General features: G+C 36.8%; 1 pseudogene; it reads left to right on the top strand.

The window, feature by feature from the left end:
• Positions 1 to 802: 802 nt before the first annotated feature.
• On the top strand, positions 803 to 4601 carry LOC111891291 (protein unc-13 homolog; annotated as a pseudogene).
• The last annotated feature ends 16959 nt before the right edge of the window (positions 4602 to 21560 follow it).

The following is a 21560-nucleotide window of genomic DNA, read 5'->3' as shown; positions in this document are numbered from 1 at the left end:
ATCCAAAGACTTTGCTGGATTTTGTTCTTTAAATGGTATTATACATCAAACAACTGCTCCATATACCCCTAAAAAATGGAGTGGCAAAAAGAAAGAATAGAACATTGAAAAATATGATTAATTCAATGTTAATTACTTCTGGAGCACCACATAATCTGTGGGGAGAAGCATGTCTTACAACAAATTTAATACTTAATAGAATTCCTCATAAAAAGACTGTTAAATCACCCTATCATATGGTTTGATTTGGAAAAAATAAAGTATTAATCATTGGACCATAAAAGTTGAAGTAGAATTTTCCAAATTAATAACATGTCTAAATGGTTAATTTGGAAAATTAGTGGTGAAACCTTATATAAGAAAATTTCTGGTGAAAATGATTATATAACATGTCAAAATGGTTAATTTGGTAAAATTTTTATGGTTTGATTTGCAAAAAAATAAAGTATTAATTGTTGAACCAGAAGTAAAATTTTCCAAATTAATAACAAGTCAAAATGGTTAATTTGGAAAAATGTCTGGAAATTTTGTGGTTTGATTGGAAAAAATAAAAGATAAGTGGTTAAACCATTTTACTGCCCAAAATACACTAGTTTTTAACTTTTTATATAGTGTGCCCTTTATAATATAGAGAATAATATTAATAATATAGAAAATAGTATTAAAACTATACCTTGTATTTACATATAATACAAAATATTCATGTGAAAATTCATCCCATTCCTACATGTCAACCAAACATGATCATGGAAACTAATGACTCATTTCGTTACCTTAACCATTCCATTCCATTCCTCCATGATTCCATTCCATCCAACCAGATCTGAATTGAATTTAATTTGGTCTTTAAACACACAAACAATGGAGAAAGCGGATTCAATCAGAAGAGCATCAAGAAACCAACAAAATCCACTTCCAGTTCTTGCAATCCTTGCAAAAGACATTGGTGAATTAGCCACAATAAAAGAAAAAAAATGTCCAGTCCAATTTTAAAAAGATAGCACCCCCTTGCAGCTGGTGTAGCTGTTGCCACTCTCCATGTCTGCTATGGAAACGAATTAAAACAATTCATTTCAAGAATGACCGAATTAACCCCAGATGTAGTACAAGTATTAAGAGTTGCAAATAAGTTGGAAAAAATCTTGTACAAATTGCAGTTGAAGATTCTGTTGATAGTGATGATGGTGGAAAGACAATCATAAGGCTATACGGTGTGGCTGCGGTCTGGGACCGCGGTTTGTGCCACCTGGACCGCGCACACCTCCCCCAGACCGCGGTCTTGCGCGGTTTTGGCCGCAGTGCGGTCCTTTAGTGTCGTGTTTGGTGATTGGCTGATGGATGTATGGATCGTTGAATGTTGTTGCGTAATTATTTTTTTCTTTTTTGCTTTTTCTTTCCTATATATATATATATATATATATATATATATATATATATATATATATATATATATACATATCAACTTCATTTGTTTTTCACAACACAATCTCTTCTCTTTCTCAATTTTTTTTTAAAAAAAAATCACCACTCTCTCAAAAATGTCATCTTCTTCATCTTCTGAAGAATTTCAGACTATTTTTGATACCGCTATTGCGTGTGTTCAAATGGTGGAACAAACATACAACGTTGTATGTAACAACTGCAAGTTCTCAACGGAGAACACGGAGATATATTTGCAGAAATCGTGAAGAAGCCAACCAATGTTTGGTGCAAGACTATTTTGCAGAGAATGCCACTTATCAAGGGTATTATTTTCGTAGACGCTTCAGAATGCTCAAAGGTTTATACGAACGTATAGTTGGAGATGTAACGAGGGAGTGCAGTTTTTTTTCAACAACGCTACGATGCTAGAGGTACACCCGGTTTCACTCCCTTACAAAAATACACGGCCGCACTTCGTCAGTTAGCATATGACATTCCCCCTGATGTGTTAGACGAAAGTTTTAGGATGTCTACTAGGATTGCACGAGACAGTCTCCATTTTTTCTGCAAAACTGTGATTCAGTTTTATGGTCCAAAAAATTTACGTAAGCCTACACGTAATGACATCCTGCAATTGCAAGCTCATCATGCTAGTGTGCATGGGTTTCCTGGAATGCTAGGAAGCTTAGATTGTCTCTATTGGGCATGGGAAAATTGCCCTACATCATATCATGGGCAATTTACCCGAGGTGATCATGGTCACCCAACGGTCATAATTGAAGCAGTTGCATCACAAAATATGTGGATTTGGCATGCTTTTTTTTAGTTCTCCCGGTTCAATTAACAACATCAACGTTCTTAATCGTTCACCAACATCTAACAACATATACGATGGATCCGCACCAGATTCTTCTTTTCAAGTGCGTGGAACGCCATCTAAGTATGGTTATTATCTGGTCGATGGAATCTATCCTGAGTATGCTGTGTTTGTTAAATCGTTTACGTGTCCACATGGTTCTAGACAAAAGAAATTCAAGAAAGCTCAAGAAAGAGCTAGGAAGGATGTTGAGCGTGCTTTTGGAGCTCTGAAGAAACGGTGCATATTGAAAAAACCAGCAACTTATATAGGTGAGGAAAAACTTCCAGAAATCATGTATACATGTCTCATATTGCATAACATGATTATTGAAGACGAAGGAAGAACGATATGTGAGTTTGACGAGGAAGAAACCATACCAGAGACACAACCAATAGAAATTGGTGGCGAAGAGTATATGAACAGGAGAGCAGAGATACGTTGCACTGAACCATTTCACAATCTTCGCAATGACTTGGTGGAACACATTTACGGGGTTCAAAACATTAACCTTAATTTGGATCCATCGGATGACCCTGAAGACGTGTTCTCGGAGAACGACTTTATGTAGTTTGCTTTAGTTATTTTATTTGTGTTTTTTAAGTTTCTAGGATTATTTAAATGTCATGTGTATGGTTTTCGTGTTTTTTTTGGGTAATGCAATGTAACGTTTTTTTAAAATTTTCAAGTAATGAAAAATTATGTTTTTTTTTTATTAAAATAGAAGCTTTATTAAAATAAAATAGTTAAAAAAAAGAAGTTTTATTAAATTAAAATAGTTAAAAAAACAAAGAAAAAGAAAATAAAAGTATGGCACCACTCCCTTGGTGTGGCAAGAAACCACACTTGTGTGGTAAAAAATGACATGACGCTTATGTGGCAGGGGAGGGAGTGCGGTTTCGGTGGCACCACTCCCTCCAGCCTAAGAGAAATGCCACCTTTTGAAGCTGAAACTGCAATTACAAATTTGGTCAAAGGGTGGACTAAGTTGAGATTAGACAAGTTGAAAGAGTGAGTGGATAGAAATCTCCAACAAGAGGTCAGTTCATTAAATATATAGCAATATAATCCAGAGGGCATTTTTGGTATTTGACAACATTATATATAACATGTATGGAATCCACGAGCTAATCAAGAAAGATAAGCTCCCTCAGCTGTTAAAGTCTTGAGAATTATAGATGAAACTTTGGATGCTTTCTTTAATCTCCCAATTCCAATGCATCCAACTTTCCTTCCTCATTTAGTTCTTGGCATTGATCGATGTCTTCAATATTACTCAACCAAAGTCAAATCCAACTGTGGTAATTACTAATTACTAATTACTAGACATACTTTCAATTAATTCAAATTAGGGTTTGTAATTACACTTGTTTACATAACACATGTTTTTTATTTACAGAATCAAGAAACACATATATTCCTGCTCTTCCCGCATTAACCCGATGCACAACCGAGAAAAAATTCCATGGTGTTTTCAAGAAAAAGGAAAAAACCATAACTTTACAAAGAAGAAATTCTCAAGTCTCCACAACAAATGACAACACATTAGGGGCCCCACAACTATAAACACTCTCCAAAAAATCCAATCAGAACTCGAAACATTCGAAAAACGAATCATAACCCTTTTGCGAAATTCCGAATCTGCCCATGTCTCCGACTTCTCAAACAGATTAAAAAGAAAATTCAAACTCACACCCCCCGCATGCCTCGAAGGCACCCAAAAACTTTGCGAATCAACCGCTTACAAAATTGTATTTCATGATCTTCAAAACTTGTTATGGGACAATCTTTATGTAGGTGGGCCCACATGTTCCCCAATCGAACCTTTCCTTCAAGAACTCGAGAAAAATTTAACAGTTATTGCGGATAATGTGCAACACGAAAGGGTTTGAACGCAGTTAGTTGCGGAAGTAATGAAAGAAAGTTTCGAAGGGTTGTTGTTGCTTTACTTGGAGGTGGGCCCACGAGGTGTTTTACTATACAAGATTCGAGAGGGATTGAAGATGATTTTAAGGCGATTAAAGATTTGTTTTTTGCAAATGGTTATGGGTTGTCTATGGATGTGATTAATAAGTTTTCGATTGTTGTGAGGGATGTGATTCTAGTTTTTGGGATGGAAACGGAGGCGGTTGTGGAGCGGTTTAGGCGGTTAACTTTGGAAGTATACATGTCGTCTGCTAAATCTAGTCTACTGTTGCCTGCGACTACGGTTCAATGGTGTTCGAATGATCTGAATACACTTTTGCATGTTTTGTGTTATCGAAATGATGATTCGGCTTTGAAGTTTCTTAAGAAAACGTATAATTTGCCTAAGAAAATATGATTATTGGGTGGGTTAATATTATAAAAGCCCTAAATTTTTAACGCGTAATTGGAAGAAGCCCTGATATTTTTTTTTTCTTATTGCTGTGGCCACAACTTTCTCGCAAAATTATCACTCTAGCCCACTTAACGAGTTTCATGGTTAAGTTGGTTAACTTTTTTGCATAATTAGTCCTAAAAAGTTCAAATTTAGTCCCTGAGGTTTGAAAAAAATTACACCACATGGTTTTTTAACTTTATTTTTCGTTTTTTGTATACTTTATTTATTTTTCGGTTTTTTTTATAAATATATGTACATTTTTTATTTTCTTTATATATATATATATATATATATATATATATATATATATATATATATATATATAGATATTTTATTTATTTTCATTTTTTAACTTTGTTTTTCAACAATTTTTTAAAACCTTTTTACCTTTTGTTTTCTATTTTTTAGTGGATATATAGAGTATATTAGGTTTTTTTTAGGTTTTTTCATATTTCTTTTCGTATTATATTTTATTTTTTTCATCTTTTTATTTTATTATTTTTTTTCTTATTTGTTTTCCAATTATTTGTTTTTTTTTGTTTTTTTTATTTTTATCTTTTTGTTGACATTTTTCAAAAAATATAAAATATATTAATATATTAGAGTATATTACAATTTTGATAATTTATAGTTTTTGTAATTGTTTTTTATTTTTATTCAAGTAAATAAAGTAGTTATGTTTATATTTGTAATTTCGGTCCAACTTATTTATTTTTTTTCTTTAGTGCTATTATATTTATGTTACGAAAAAATGAAAATTAAAAAAATAGTTTGTTTACTAAGAATTAGTGTTTCAATGTGTTATATAACTTGCAAATTAAATCATATTTCTAAATGTGATATCAATAGATTAAATTCAAGATAATATTTTTCAATTTGATAATAGACTAAAAAAACAAAAAAAATAATAATAGTCGATCTTTATAAAAAAAAACTTGTTATAGTAATTTATATTGAATTCAAGTTCGTTTACTTGAATCAAAGTAAATAAAAACATTAGAAAAACCATAAATAACTAAAATAGGAAAAAAAATAGAAAACAAAAATTGTAATATGAAAAAACCTTAGAAAAAATATTAGAAAAACCATAAATAACAAAAAATAGAAAAAAAATAAAAAAATAAAAAGGCAAAAAAAATAAAATATAGTATGAAAAAACCTAAAAAAAACTCTAATATACTTTATATATACATTAAAAAATAGAAAACAAAAAGTAAAAAGGTTAAAAAAAATTATTGAAAAATAAAGTTAAAAAATGAAAATAAATAAAGCACACACACACATATATATATATATATATATATATATATATATATATATATATATATATATATATATAAAGAAAATAAAAAAATGTACATATATTTATAAAAAAACCGAAAATAAATAAAGTATACAAAAAACGAAAAATAAAGTTAAAAAACCATGTGGTGTAATTTTTTTCAAACCTCAGGGACTAAATTTGAACTTTTTAGGACTAATTTTGCAACAAAGTTAACCAACTTAACCATGAAACTCGTTAAGTGGGCTAGAGTAATAATTCTGCGAGAAAGTTGTGGCCATAACAATAATAAAAAAACTATCAGGGCTTTTTCCAATTACGCGTTAAAAATTTAAGACTTTTATAATATTAACCGTTATTGGGTTGTGGAAAAATGGTTAGTTTGTGTATAGTTGATCTTCAAGTGTGTTGAAGGTAAGGTGACATGTGGAGATTGATTCATTATTGTTGATTGTTAATATAAGTTTTGGGATATTTTTTTTACTTGTGTTTCTAGGATGGATTTATTAATTGTTTTGTTTTGATGGGAAATTTTGTTTCTCTTTTGGGGAGATGCTTTTTCTTGATTGGTGTAGTTGCGCGTAAAACGATTGGTTTTAAATTTGTGTTAGGTATTTATTTATGATTTCGTATAGTATTATTATACTTGTTATTAGTGGCGGACGCAGACTGTTTGTAACACCCCAAATTCTAGAGGTGCTATTGAAAGACTTAAAATGTAAATTAAGGAAAGGGAATCAACGAGTAGGCATGCTTACTCGCCGAGTCGGAGCGGGATTTTGTCACGGGTTTAAGTGGCCAACTCGCTGAGTCGGCGGCTTGGACTCGACGAGTTGGTGCTGAAGAGAGAAAACCCTAATCCCGGGAGTTGGGCCCTATATAAAGCACATTATAACCCACCCTCAGCCTCTTTGCTACCCTTTTGAGATCCAGAAACCCTAGAATCGAGTGAGCGTCCATTAATAGAGAGAATAGAGCTTTAGAGGAGAAAATCTTGGAAAGGGGCTTGAAGATCAAGAGGCTTGCTGCAAGGGAGTGGTATAGATCCGGGATCTACTTCAATTGGAGCATATATTGGAGGTAATAATCTGTTGCTTGGGCTCTTTTGTATCTAGATTTATTATCTTTTGAGATTTGGGGCATTTTTGGTATGATTGAGAGCTATTTCGAGTTAGAAGCTTAGATCTGAGGTTGCTACTTCAGATCTAGGCTTGTGATGGTCCAAAGGTCATAAAGCTTCTGTCTAAGAGTTGTTGGTGAAGCCCCTTTGTCATAAACCCTAGCCCTAGTGTGTTTTGGGCCTATATCTCCTTGGTTTCACGTAAATTTTGCAACTTTATGTGAGGGTTAGACTGTAGAAGAGTTGATCTATGGATTGGAGCCCCTGAATGGCTCGAAAAGCCACTGTATGGATTGAGAACTGGAGAGACTCCGCGAGTCATATGGGTGTACTCGACGAGTTGTATGAACATGAGCATGGACTCGGCGAGTCTGTTGAAGATTTCCTTGGACTCGGCGAGCCTGTTCTTGGACTCGGCGAGTCTGGTCGCGGAACCCTAACCTCTTATGGTTAAAGCCTCGAATCAGTGAGTTGAGGGGTGACTCTGTGAGTTGAGCAGGATGGGACTCGGAGATCGTTGGACTCGACGAGTCTTGGGGTGACTCGGCGAGTTGAGTCGTATTTTGGGAGTTTTCTGAGAATAAGAACTCTACGGGTCGACGGGTTGACTCGGCGAGTAGAGTCAACCAGGAAGGTTGACTTTGACTGAGGACTTTGACTTTGACCAAGAGTTGACCAGACCAATTTGACTTCCAAGGGTACTTTGGTAATATTGGTATTTATGGAATTGGTTCTTTGGTAGTGTTTTATGGGGAAGTTCGTGTTAGTGGTCAGAGCAGCTTGGTCTTATCTCTTCAGTCGGCAATTACAGGTGAGGTATCCTCACTATATCGACAGGGTCTACGGCAACAAGGCCGACCCTTTATCGGATGGAAATCCGGGTATTGTTTGTTATGTTATTGTTATGCTAGATCTGCATCCTGGTATTTAGGATGGTGTTATGTTAGTGACCCGGTTAAGGTCGGTACCCGATATATAGGGTAATGTTATGTTAGTGACCGGTTAGGTCGGAATCCTGGTTAGGATGTTGATATGCTATGTGATCTGTTAGACTGTTTGTCTGGTTAAGGATTTGTTATGTGATTAATTGTTTTATGTGCACATGGTTGTTGACGGGGGTTGGGTTGAGGTGGGTCCTACTTTGTGCTGTAGGCCAACATACCCAGGGCGGACCGGATATTTCGAAGGCCCAACGAGAGGTCCGGATAGGCTGAAGGCCCCAAGAGGGCGGACTAGATGTGCCGAGGCTTGGAGAGTGGACCAGGTGGATTGAAGGCCCGGTGCAGGCGGACCAACCATATTGTAGACTTGATGTACATGACTAGACTCGAAGGGTGGACCAGGTGGACTGAAGGCCTAGTGCGGGCGGACCAGTCACACAGTAGACCCGATGTGCATGGCTGTTCTATTTGTGATATGTTATGAGTATGTTTATGTGTGGTTAGTATTTTGGGGGTAACTCACTACGCTTTCAGGCTTACAGTTCAGTGTATTGTTTCAGGTACTTTAGGAGATCGTGGCAAGGCGAAGGCGTGATCGTACCACTCCTCATGTTTTATGATTTATGTGATATGGTTTTGGGGGATACTCTGATGTTTAAACTTTTTTGGAAACAAGATGTATGAACTTAATGGTTTTTGAATGAAATAAAATGTTTTAAATTGGTTGAAATTTTGGTCGTTACACTGTTTTAGTAGGGGTGTCCCTCGTGATAACATTGTCATATGATTATAATAAAGAGAAAACACATGAGTTTTCAATGAAAAACATAAAGACTACAAAGAACAAAGCGGATATAAATACTAGCTAGATAAAAGCCTAATGGGCTAAAGACCAAAGGGCCCATAAGCAAGTGGGCTAATAATATATAGGCTAACATCCCCCCTCAAAGTCACAATGCCACAACAATAAGCATTGAGAGTTTGTCACATAAGAACCGAAACCGAGAAGCCGATAAAGACTTCATAAAAATATCTGAAATCTGCAAAGATGATGAAACGAACGGAAGCGATATGGTCACGAGCTGCAGGTGATGACGGGTTAAATGACAATCAATCTCAATGTGCTTTGTCCGCTCATGAAAAACAGAATTCTTTGCAATTTGTATTGCACTTTTGTTATCACAATGCAAGGGAGTAGATTAAGAAATATGAACTCCCATATCCGCAAGCAGCCACTATAACCAGATAATCTCACAAGTAGTTACAGCCATAGCACGATATTCAGCCTCCGTGGAAGATCTTGAGACAACGTCCTGTTTCTTTCTCTTCCACGAAATGAGAGACTCTTCAAGAAATACGCAAAATTAGTGGTGGACTTATGATCATGGCGATCACCATCCCAATAAGCATCACTATATGCACATAACTCAATAGAAGAAGTCGAGGGAAACAAGAGGGTCTGAAACTGAGTGCCATGAAGATATCTCAGAATACGGAGAATAGCTCCCCAATAAACAGAGGTAGGGGCAGTAACAAACTGACTGACAACATGAACAACATGGGCAATATATGGACAAGTAACTGTGACATAGAACAAACTTCCCACAACAATGCGATAAAGGTTCAGATCGGACAAAGGAACACAATCAGTAGGAGAGTAGCGTTCATTGGTTTAAAGGGGAGTATCAACTGTCCGATTGCCAGAGAGGCCTGCCCGTGTAAACAATTCAGATATATATATATTTAGTCTGAGAGAGAAAATACCCTTTCTTAGACTGTTCTACCTCAATACCCAAGAAATAACGCAGCAAGCCCAAATCCTTCAGAGCAAATCGATGAGCTAGATAATGCTTCAAAGACTCAATACCAGCATGGTCATCACCTGTAATAATCACGTCATCCACATATAAGGATAGAAGAATCCGTCCTACAATCGAGCATCTAACAAACAAAGCAGAATCGTGATTACTCTGGACAAATCCAAGTAGGCCTGGCAATTGGGTCGGGTTCGGGTTGGCGGGTCACGGGTTGGTGGGTTGGCGGGTCAGAAAACATAAACTCAACCCAACCCATATAATATATGGGTTGATGGGTTGGCGGGTCACGGGTTGGTGGGTTAGAAACCTCAACCCAACTCAACCCATATAACCCATTTAAGTATATGGGTTCGCGGGCTCATAAGTTAATGGGTCAAACCTAACCCATATAACCCGTTTAATAAATAAACAACACATTTTAAAAGTAAGGGTTTTTCAACATAAATTCATAAAATGATTAAAGTAATTAACATAAAAAAAGAGTTTTCAACATAAATTCATAAAGTTAATAACATCCAAATAATAATAAAAAATAAAAACATTCATAGAATGTGGATGTGTTTTTCGTTGTGACTCGTGAAAATAATAACATGTATTTTTTCTTTTTCTGATTAACTAACCGCAAATGCAGATTATTCACATACGAATACGGAAGGAATTTAATGATATGAAATATTACGAATACGGATGGAAATCAAATTTCATTAATAATTAAATATATCATTTTTTTTAAAAGTAATATATATATATATATATATATATATATATATATATATATATATATATATATATATATATATATATATATATATGGGTTGGCGGGTTGACCCGCGAACCCAAATAGATAACCCAACCCAACCTATGAAATAAACAGGTTGGTGGGTTGGCGGGTTAACGGGTTAGAGGGTTAAAAATCTCAACCCAAACCCGTCTATTTTCAGGTTGGGTCGGTGTCGGGTTACGGGTTGGGTCGAGAGTTGCCACCCCTAAATCCAAGAGAGGTAATTACTGTGAAGAATTTCTCAAACCAAGCACTAGGGGCTTGCTTGAGACCATACAAAGCTTTACGAAGCTGACAAACCTCACCCGGCCGGTGCTGAATTCTTGGGGGAGGAGTCATACAAACCTCTTCATAGAGATCACCATTCAAAGAAGCATTCTTGACATCCATTTGAAAAATCTTCCACTATCGAACGGATGCAACTGCAATCATAGTACGGACTGTCATCATCTTTGCAACTGGGGAAAATGTCTCCTCATAGTCAAAACCATACTGTTGAGAATACCCTTTTGCTACAAGCCTGGCCTTGTACCGCTCAACAGATCCATCAAATTTTGTTTTTATCTTGTACACCCAACGACAACCTATCGTATGTTTCCCAGGAGGAAGGGAAACCAAATCCCATGAATGAGTCTGATGAAGAGCAGTGAGTTCCTCAGCCATAACATTCTGCCAAAGAGGATCTAAAACAACTTCTCTATATGATTCAGGTTCAGACAGATGATGGATACTCTCTATAAATGAAGCAAATGGTCCTGAATATGTAGAGTAAGTAAAATCTGGAAGCTTGGTGGACTTGACAGGACGAGTAGATCTCATGAGGGGTGGGGGTGGAGGTGGATCCTCGATTTCAACAATCGGAGGAGTAGGCTCGGGAACAGGGGGAGTCGAGGGACTCTCTGAAGAAGTGAGTGTGTGATGAGCTGAAGGATCAGGTGGCGGAGACGGATCTCGTGCCTCAATCTCTTCATTAATAGGATCAATATGTAGAAGATCGGACTTCGTCACATTGTGGGCTGTAGCAGGAATTGAGTAGAAAGGAATATGTTCCAAAAAAGTGACATGCCGGGAAACATATAACTTCTGACTCACAGGATCATAGCAACGGTATCCTTTCTGTCCAATACCATACCCCAAAAGATACATAAATAGCTGATTTCAGCCCCAACTTGTTCCTCTCAACATGAGGACGAAGAACAATACATGGATATCCAAAAACTCATAAGGAAGAATAATCTGGTAGATGACCATATAACTTCTCAAAAGGAGACATTCCTGAATTCAATGAAGTAGGGATACGATTAATCACATACACAACAGTTAGGACTACTTCTCTCCAAAAGGAACTAGGGACCTGCACAGACACGAGCAATGAATGGGAACTCTTAACAATATGACGATGTTTTCGTTTTGCCACACCATTTTGCTATGGTGTGTCGGTACACGAGGACTAGTGTATGATACAAACAAAAGTAAGTAACTGAGTAAAATCATTAGAGGTGTATTCACCCCCTAAGTCACACCTGAAGCACTTAATCACAACCGAATGTTGAGTTTTAACAAGAGCTCTAAAATTACTGTAAATATCAAAGATATCAGATCTGCGTTTCATAAGATAAACCCAGGTATATCGAGTATAATCATCTATAAAAGATACATAATAGGTTGAACCACCCTTTGTGGATACTGGTGTAGGACCCCATACATTAGAATGAATAATGTCAAAAGGGGCAGTAGAACAAGACATACTTTTATTAAAAGGTAAAGCAAAGAATTTTGCCAGTTTACAACCACTGCAATCAAAAATATCACAAGTGTCTAAATGACCCAAAACACCACTAGATGCTAAAAAACTCAAATGTGATACAGACACATGTCCAAAACGAGAATGGCAAAGATAACCATCAGACGACAAAGGATTCAAACGGAAAGAAGATAAATCAATGCTGGAGGCAGTAACAATAGACACTGTAACACCCATAAAAATCATGCCAAATTTGAACTTTTAAAACATTTCAAACCATTAAAAATCATTACAACTTTGTTTTGAAAATGTATAATATCAAAGTTTTCCTAGAAACATAAACAAAACATGAGGAGCTGTATGATCATGCCTTCGCCTTGCCGCGATCCCCCGATGTACCTGAAAAATAAACTGAACTGTAAGCCCGAAAGCTTAGTGAGTTCCCCCAAAATACTCATACCCACAACAATACATAGAGAATCATAAACAACATACTATGGGTCCATTCAACCATCAGGTTGGAATACCCCAGGGCCTCAACCATCCGGTTGGAATGCCAATATACTATGGGTCCAATCATCCTCGGTATGGAATACCCCAGGACCACAACCAACAGGTTGGTATGCCCACATACTATGAGTCCAGTCATCCTCGGGATGGAATACTCACGGCCCACAACCAACAGGTTGGCATGCCTATGTCTATTGGCTTTCGCACAAAGCATATAAGCCTTAACCGCCCAACAAATATGTGCACATATAACAGATAATGACATAACAGTCTATAGACAACAACTGAACTAACGGATCATACCACATACTGCATAATATTATCCTACCCGCTAGGATACCGGACTAACAGGTCATACCACATATCACATAATATCATCCTACCATCTAGGATACCGATCTAACAGATCAAACTAGCATAACATAACCAGATAACAATCCAAAGGGCCGACCTTGGTGCCATAGACCCTTGAGTATAGCGAGGATAACTCACCTCACACTGTCGACTCGAAGATAAACTTAAGCTCTCGGATTTCCGGTACAAACTCCACCACCTAATGCACCATGGAACCATGCTTATAAATTCCCAATTATCCAAAATGTCCCAGAAGTCCAATAGTCAACCCTTGGTCAAATTCACAGTCAACTATAAAGTCAACAGTCCATGTTGACCTCAACTCGTTGAGTACAACCATCCACTCGCCGAGTTCCTTGCATAACTCGCCAACTCGCCGAGTCACTTGAGTGACTCGTCGAGTTCCTAGTGTCAGTGGCTGCAAACTCCTTGGCCAACTCGTCGAGTTTCCCTTACAACTCGCTGAGTTCATATGTGTCCAAAGGTTGGGAAAACCCTAGCCGACTCGCTAAGTCACTCATCTGACTCGCCGAGCCCACGACAATCTTCATCGGACCGGTCGAGTCGACCAAGCAACTTGCCGAGTCCCTTTAGTCCTTCATCCATACAGAGGCTTTTTAAGCCATGCTAAGGCTCCAAATTTTAGATCCAGCTCCCCAAGGCATGTTTATCATGTAAAGTTGCAAACTTTACGTGCATGCAAGGCCCTAAAGTCTTAAAATGATAAACTAAGCTTTTAAAGAAGCCTCACACTTGAGGGAAGGTTCATGCTTGTCAAAGCTAGCAAATTTATTGATTTAGAGGCCAAAGAGAGCCCAGATCTGAAGTTGCAACTTCAGATCTTGGCTCAAACACAAGAAAACTTTCCTAAAACCCAACCAAAAGATATTTAAGATGAAATGAGCCAATGTAACAGCCTAATACCTTCAAGAGGGTGTCAACTGAAGTAGATCTTTGCTTCCCATGAGTTCCTTTCTTCAATTCACTTGTTTCCCCAAGTTTTTCCTCACCAAGATCCTTCTTCCAAGCTTAAACACACCAATAAGGCACACACACACGAATTAGGGTTTTAGAGTGTCAAGGGGCTGTAAAGCGGAGGCTAAGGGAGGCCAATGATCCTTTAAATAGGGTGCAAAACCTCGGAATTTAGGGTTTCATCTGCCAGCTCCTACTCGTCGAGTCCCTTCTAGGACTCGGTGAGTAAGTCACTAAAATACGTGGACCGACCCGCTACTACTCGACGAGTAGGGCAACCAACTCGTCGAGTAGACCTTGAAATCAAGAAAAATCTTATAATAAAACCAATACCTGAGAATCGAGGCGTTACAGACACTTTGAGAACCTTCAATACATATAGTTCCCCCAGCCTACGGCCGATGCCAATCACCTTCTGGGTGTGTTGATCCTGTATAACACAGACATAATCAGAAAAGAACACCCAGTTACCAGACTTACATACCTGACTGACTGAGGCAAGATTCAAACTAAGTTTGGGAATGTAATAAACATTAGGGAGACTGATATGAGAAATAGAGACAGACCCAACACCCTTAACGAGCATAGATGTATCACTAGCAGACTTAACAGAAATAGATGACACTTGCGACAAAGAAGTAAATGATGACTAATAAGGGGTCATATGATGGGTTGCACCAGAATGTAAAATCCACAAAGATGAGGGAATACCTGATGTACCAGATGAAGTAGGACCAGAGTGAGACATAGATGCAGCCATGGCAGTGAAATTAGAAGCCAAATATTGTCTGAAGCTCTCAAACACCTTGGGATCCAATGCATATGGGGGTGTGTTTCCAACAGAATCTGTATCAACTGGTGGGATAGCAACAACAATAAACTATAGAGGATGAGGGGTCCATGGAGGAGTACCAGATAAACGTGGCTGAAACTTCTGTTGACAGACCTATTTTGTTGTCCCGACTGAGGTTGACCAGATTTACCCTTGTTGACTAACAATGGACACATAGCTTTCCAATAATTCTTCTGTTTGCAGAATGCACACTCATCATAAGCAACCCTTGAAGTTTTTTGGGACTGATTTGAGGAGACAGCAAGCACAACAGGAGCGAGAGTAGGAATAGAGGTTGCTTTAAACCCTTTATCTGCATGAGACTTGATACGAGTCTCTTCTTCAATTAACTCATGGACAACAGAATGAACTGAGGGAAGAGGAGAGCAATGAAGAATTGTTCCATATAGACCATAAAAATTAGAATGCAAGGCCTTCAAGAACTGGACCAAGTGTTGTTCTTCCCTCCTAGCAATGCAAGGCTCAAAATCTTTTAACTCTTTAGATTCAGTAAGAGCAAATTGATCCCATAAATCAGACATAGGATCATAGAAATCTTGAATACTCTGGTCATTCTGTTGAAGGGCATAAATATCATATTCTAACTGGTATTGTTTAGCAAAATTGGATTGAGTATACAGTCTCTCCAAGTGATTCCGAACTTCCTTTGTTGTGTTATACTTAGCCAACTGCATACCAATGGACTGAGTAACAGAGTTATCAATCCAAGTAATAACTTTGGAGTTATCAGTCTCCCAAGCATCAAGCAACAAATCAAAATTCTCAGTTTGAGGCACTGAGGGTTTGGCTTTAGTCCCAGTAACATAGCCCCACATATTCTTCCCACGAAGGAAGTTCTTCATAACGTAATTCCAATACATATAATTCTTTCCATCTAGATGTGTACTGATTGACTGAAGAGAATCATCCTTTCCAATCATGTTGACAGCAAATAAATAACGGTATAACAATATGAGAATGAAAGGAGTAACAAACCAACAGAAGCAATCAATCAGACAACGAATCAACAACGACAACGAATCAACGTAACAACGAATACTGACAACAACGAACGAATTAACAGCAACAATGAACGAATCAACAACAACAGCGAATCAACACATCAACAATTTGATTTGCGCCATAGATGACTGCTACAAAGGCTTCTAACAACATATCAAACCTCTGCTCTGATACCATGATAACATTGTCATATGATTATAGTAAAGAGAAAATACAAGGGTTCTCAATGAAATGCATAAAGAGTACAAAAAAGGAAGCGGATATAAATACTAGCTAGACAAATCCCTAATGGGCTAATGACTAAAGGGCCAATAAGCATGTGGGCTAATAATATATAGGCTAACACCTCTTACTTCAAGCCGGTGCACCTAATAGAAAGAAAAAATTTACACTACGTCTAGGAAATTGAGTAGTGGCCCGAGACCCCAAATGCTCCACTAAGGTCTGCCACTGCTTGTTATTGGCAGCGGCGTTGGTTGCTATTGTTGGATTAATGTCTAAGTCCATAATTATATTTGGTATGTACTTGACCCAACCAGGCATGGTCCATTTGGGTTGCATGGCATCATGCACTTGGATAGACTAAATGAGAGAAATAAGACACTTAAGGTTATTAATATATTATAAGTTCTAATATGTTAATAATAAGAATAATAATATTTAATTAGTATTGATCAAGAATTAATTATGTGATCAAAAGAAGACTAATTAAATATATGGGTTGATTGTGTAAATCATCCATAACTTATATAGTGGGCCAAAGCTCCATGGATAATCAACTTAGGTTAAACCCATAGGATGCTCCATGGATGCTCCATGGAGGTTACATAACCCATGGGTCATGGAAATGAAAGGTCGTGCCAATTAGGGTTTACATGGTGTAATCCTAATTGTAACATACTATATTAAGCATCATATTATTCACCAAAATCGGCCACTACTATGTGAAAAAGAAGGGCTAGCCGATTTCTTGAAGTGTGGATTTCTCTCTAAGTTATTCCAAGAGCATTTGATGTTGTGTGAGCCATTTGAGGTGTCACATTTGAGGCACTGGGCACTCAATCCCCATGGAGTCAAGATACACTACAAGAGGTATGTATTCTATCTATATTATTACCCAAGTATCTATGATTGTATGTGTTGGATTAGTGTCTAAGTCCATAACTATTTTGGTATGTACTTGACCCGATTATGAGCATGGTCCTTTTGGGTTGCCTTCACCATAGCAATATGTAGGATGATTTAAGGAGAGAAAGGTTTAAATATGATTTATTCATATATTATGAGAATAATATATTAAAGGAGAAATCATATTGTTTAATTAATATTAGTCAAGAATTAATTTTGTGGCTAAAAGAGATTAATTAAATATAGGGGACTGGACTGCAATTATTGGATAATTGAGTTATTGGGCTAAGGAATGCTAAAGGAATAAGGGGTGAACGAAATTATGATGGAAGCCCATCATATTTTCGTCCATGGCCTTATCCAGAAGGTTCCATGGGCTGCTTAGAGTTTAAGCTGTCCATTAGGGTTTTGACTGAAACCCTAGCAGCCCACACAAGTATATAAAGGACCCCTTAGGCTCCAAAAACGTGTACAACCGATTCTCTAGGGTTTCTAGTCGTTTTTGGGCAGCCTCTCTTCTTTTCCTCTTCATCCAAGTTGCATAAGGTGTTTGTGACTCCATTAGAGGTGCAGCACTTGAGGCACTAAGCTTTTGAAGCCAATCCAAGCAAGGAATTGATTGTTATTGCTATATAACAATTAAAGGTAATTCTATAAACCCTAATTCAGTTTATAATATGTTAGATCTAATTTTATTAGTCTTGGATTCAAAGCATGTACAATAGAGAAACCTAAATCCAAGCATTAGGGTTTGTATGAGCACATAGGATTGTTCTTATGCCTAAAACCTAACAGTATGCTAGATAGGGTAATACCTTGGAATATTAGTATTTGCATGTATATTAGAGAAAACATAGATCGAAGGTATTTAGGGTTACATGTACACCATAGGAGTGTTAGAATGCTCAAAACCCGACAGCTATATGGTACAAATTATTGGTGTGTTAAACAGTAGTTTATATATTTTTCATTTATTTATTTATCGCCGTGGTTACTTTTTCACATCTAGTCGAATTGAAACTCATGAGCTATAGACAAGTTATACATCCTTTTCCTGTTTACCACACTAGTAATGAGCTAATTCTAGGTAGATTTCGAACATATACATACTAGTCAAACAATAGTTATACGAAAGATTCATTAGACTTGAAGAAGCTGGTTGAATCCTAGCTGAAGCATTGTGTATCTGACTTTTTGGTAATGCATGCCACTTATCAATGTACCCGATCGACTCCATGTCTAAGTTGGGAAGTTGGCGTGCTTTGAGAAATTTCAAGATCTTTTTGGATCTACCAAGAAGCTACCCCACTGTTCGGATGCTATCTTCCCTTTTTGGAGTTTCAATTCATTTAAAACTTAATCTTCCTTTTCGTTTTTCATGGTGGAAATTGGTAAATCGTCATTTACCTACCTACAAATATTCTGCAACTAGATTACGACATCCCTCTTTTAGGTTGTAGTGTATTGTGTTGGATCCTAGCTTGATGTTTCATTTGGGTGTTGCATCAAGAATTCTAATCAACTTAACTTGAATTTTCTCCCGTTTTGTAGATGTCTACATCTTACAATGGTCTTCCCAAATCCTTTGGAACAAGCTTTCCGAATGAAGATGATGTTCCGAGATACGATCAAGGAAATGAGAGTCATGCTTCACTTCCTCCACCTCCTCCAGTTGTTCTCCCTGACCCACAAGTTCAAAGGCTTGAAAAGTTCAAGCTCACTCAAGCCCTTTTGGCAAGTAAACACGAAGATGGGAAACCTGTGTGTGCGCACGTCTTAGAGATGAAGTCACACATTGATAGGTTAAACGTGTTAGGTGTCGAGATTTCAAGTGAGTTGGCTGTTGACTGGGTTCTTCAGTCACTTCCTGAATCATATAGTAAGTTCGTCAGAGAGTACTATATGATGGACCACGATGTGACCCTAATTGATCTCACCTATTTGCTTATAGCTGCTGAATCAGCAATGATTTGGCGTGCCGGTCAAGCAAATTTGTCTGGTGAATCAAACTCCCAAACTTCAAGGGACACTGGCAACATTGGAAATCCAGAAAGAGCTAAGGTTGTGATTTTCCGATGTGCTGTGCCAAAGGAGTCCATTTGCTTTTATTGCCAAGAGAAAGGGCATTGGAGACGAAGCTGCCCAAACTACCTGAGAGATCTAAGAGATGGGAGAGTCAAGACGTATGGCTCTACTTCAGGTAAAATCCATTAACCGACTCTTTTAAGTTCCTATTCTAGATTTTTAATACATGATGTGATAAGATTACATTTTGATGTTTTGCAGGATCGAAGAAAAGAAAGGAAGCTTAATGAATAAGCTGCTGAATCTGATCACGAAGAAATGGATTTCGATCGCATGGATTCAAAGATCAGATTTTTGAGCTGCCACTTAGGAGTTGGGGTAGATTGGTAAGAAATATGTAATAGCATAGTTTTTCAGTTGAATTGCATTGTAAGGACAAGTTTTTTCCGCAATAAAATAAATTTTGATTTTATCTTATTTATTTATCCTTGCAATGGCATGTATGAAAAAATTGATGTTTGAATGTTTCTATAATGGATTTGATTCTTAATTGTATTATTTGTGGAAATGTCAAAGGTTTACCAAATAGGAAGAGTTTCTCATCGCCCAAGTTTCAATTGGACAGAAACTTGGAATCATGCAATGTGTATTGTATGATGAATGAAAAACTTTCACATTTGGGAAACTTAGACTAATTCTTTGGCAAAGTGTCAATTGAAGGACAAGGAGATCAAGTACACAAGGTTGTGCGTTAATCAAGTCCACCACAAGAGTGACAAAGATATTCATCATCATTTACTAAAGTTTAGTAAATATGATTATACTTATAAGATTAAGTGTAATTCTGAGTTGATTGAAAGAGTTTCAATGAATAGTAGAACGAATAAAGAAGAATCAAGAAGGCAGAAAGATAAAAGTTTCTCTTTTCTAAGAAGAAGGGAGAGTACCTTTTATTGTGTTTTATGATAAGTCTTAAAGATTAAGAACCATGTCTCAATAGATACTCTAAGTGAGTCTTAGTGCGATTGCATGTCTAAGAAGAGGAATCGAGTATTGTAGAAATGGTTAAATCAATAAGTCAATCATACTTCGTTCCAATATCAAGTCTTAGAGTCAAGATTGTGACATTGAGTGAAAAGTCTTAAGTAGGTTTATAACACTCATCAAATGTGGAACTTGGAAAAGTTTTCTTATTCTTGCACATTTAAAATTGGTAAGTTGTGCTGTCTTGGATAAGACAAAGACCAACTAGGACCAATTATGTGAAATGTTTTGTCTTGATAAGAACTACACTAACTCTTGAATATTTGCTTTGTCAAGAAATGTTTCTTGACAAGAGAATCTTATATATCAAGGAGTTAGTGGGAGTCTTAATGGTCTTGAAAGGTTTCAAGAACAAACCAAGAATAAACCTTATCGATCATCACTAGCACACGACTTGAGGTTTACAACATATCGTGTTGACATTATTTTGTTTCTTTGCCATTCCAATTGAATTAATTGTGCATGTGAGTTCTATGAGTTCTCATTTGAATGCATACTAGCGCCTTAGTCGATGGAAAGTACATTGATATGTACAGATAAGTTGCTAAACTACATGGAAGACATGGTGGGCACTCGTGTTACCATAAGGCAAGAAATCAAGATTAAGAAAGTTCAGTCCATATGAGTTTGGATTTGTCGCAAACCTTGGTTTTAGCAAATTCACATGGATAGGAACTCGTACACCATAAAATCTAAGTGTCGTAAGATTCCCTCCTTCATGAAAATGACTGTGAGGAAATGCTTTCACTAAGAGAGATCTTAAGAAGATAGCAATTGTGAAAATTGTATTCTCAAATTCGATTATGGTTATGGCATCCCTTTCCATAGTTCGAATTGTGAGATTTGGCAATTAGTTTGAACATTTGGAACTTAGTAACATAAGTTCTAAATTATTTAAGCACACACATGAGCTATCTAAGCCAAATGTGTATAAGTTTAAGAAGCCTAGATAAAGGCTTATCGAAACATCTGGTATTAAGAATATGAATTTCAAAAATTCAATAGGCATTGTTTTTCTGAAAGCTCATTTGTTTTCTGAATACATGTCAAAGCTAGTGGGAGTATAAGTGTTATGCTTATATGATAATAATCATCATGATAGTGGGAGCATAAGTGTTATGATTGTATGATTATTATGGCAAGTATTGCAAGTTAGCAATATTAATTATAGAAAAACAAAGATTCAAATTGCAAAGTTGCATGGGTTGAAAAGTTGTTTTGCTATAATTAAGGGAGAGAATATTATACTTCATTTCAAAATATGAAGCTTAAATTGAGAAATTTTAATATTTTCAGTCAAAGGATACATTGTGTGTTCTCAAATTTCGATTATGATTACGGCAT

The sequence above is a fragment of the Lactuca sativa genome, chromosome 1 (genome assembly GCF_002870075.4).
Source record: "Lactuca sativa cultivar Salinas chromosome 1, Lsat_Salinas_v11, whole genome shotgun sequence".
Lineage (NCBI taxonomy): Eukaryota > Viridiplantae > Streptophyta > Magnoliopsida > Asterales > Asteraceae > Lactuca > Lactuca sativa.
Note: the sequence above shows the minus strand (reverse complement) of the source record. Positions and strands in the feature narration are given on the sequence as shown.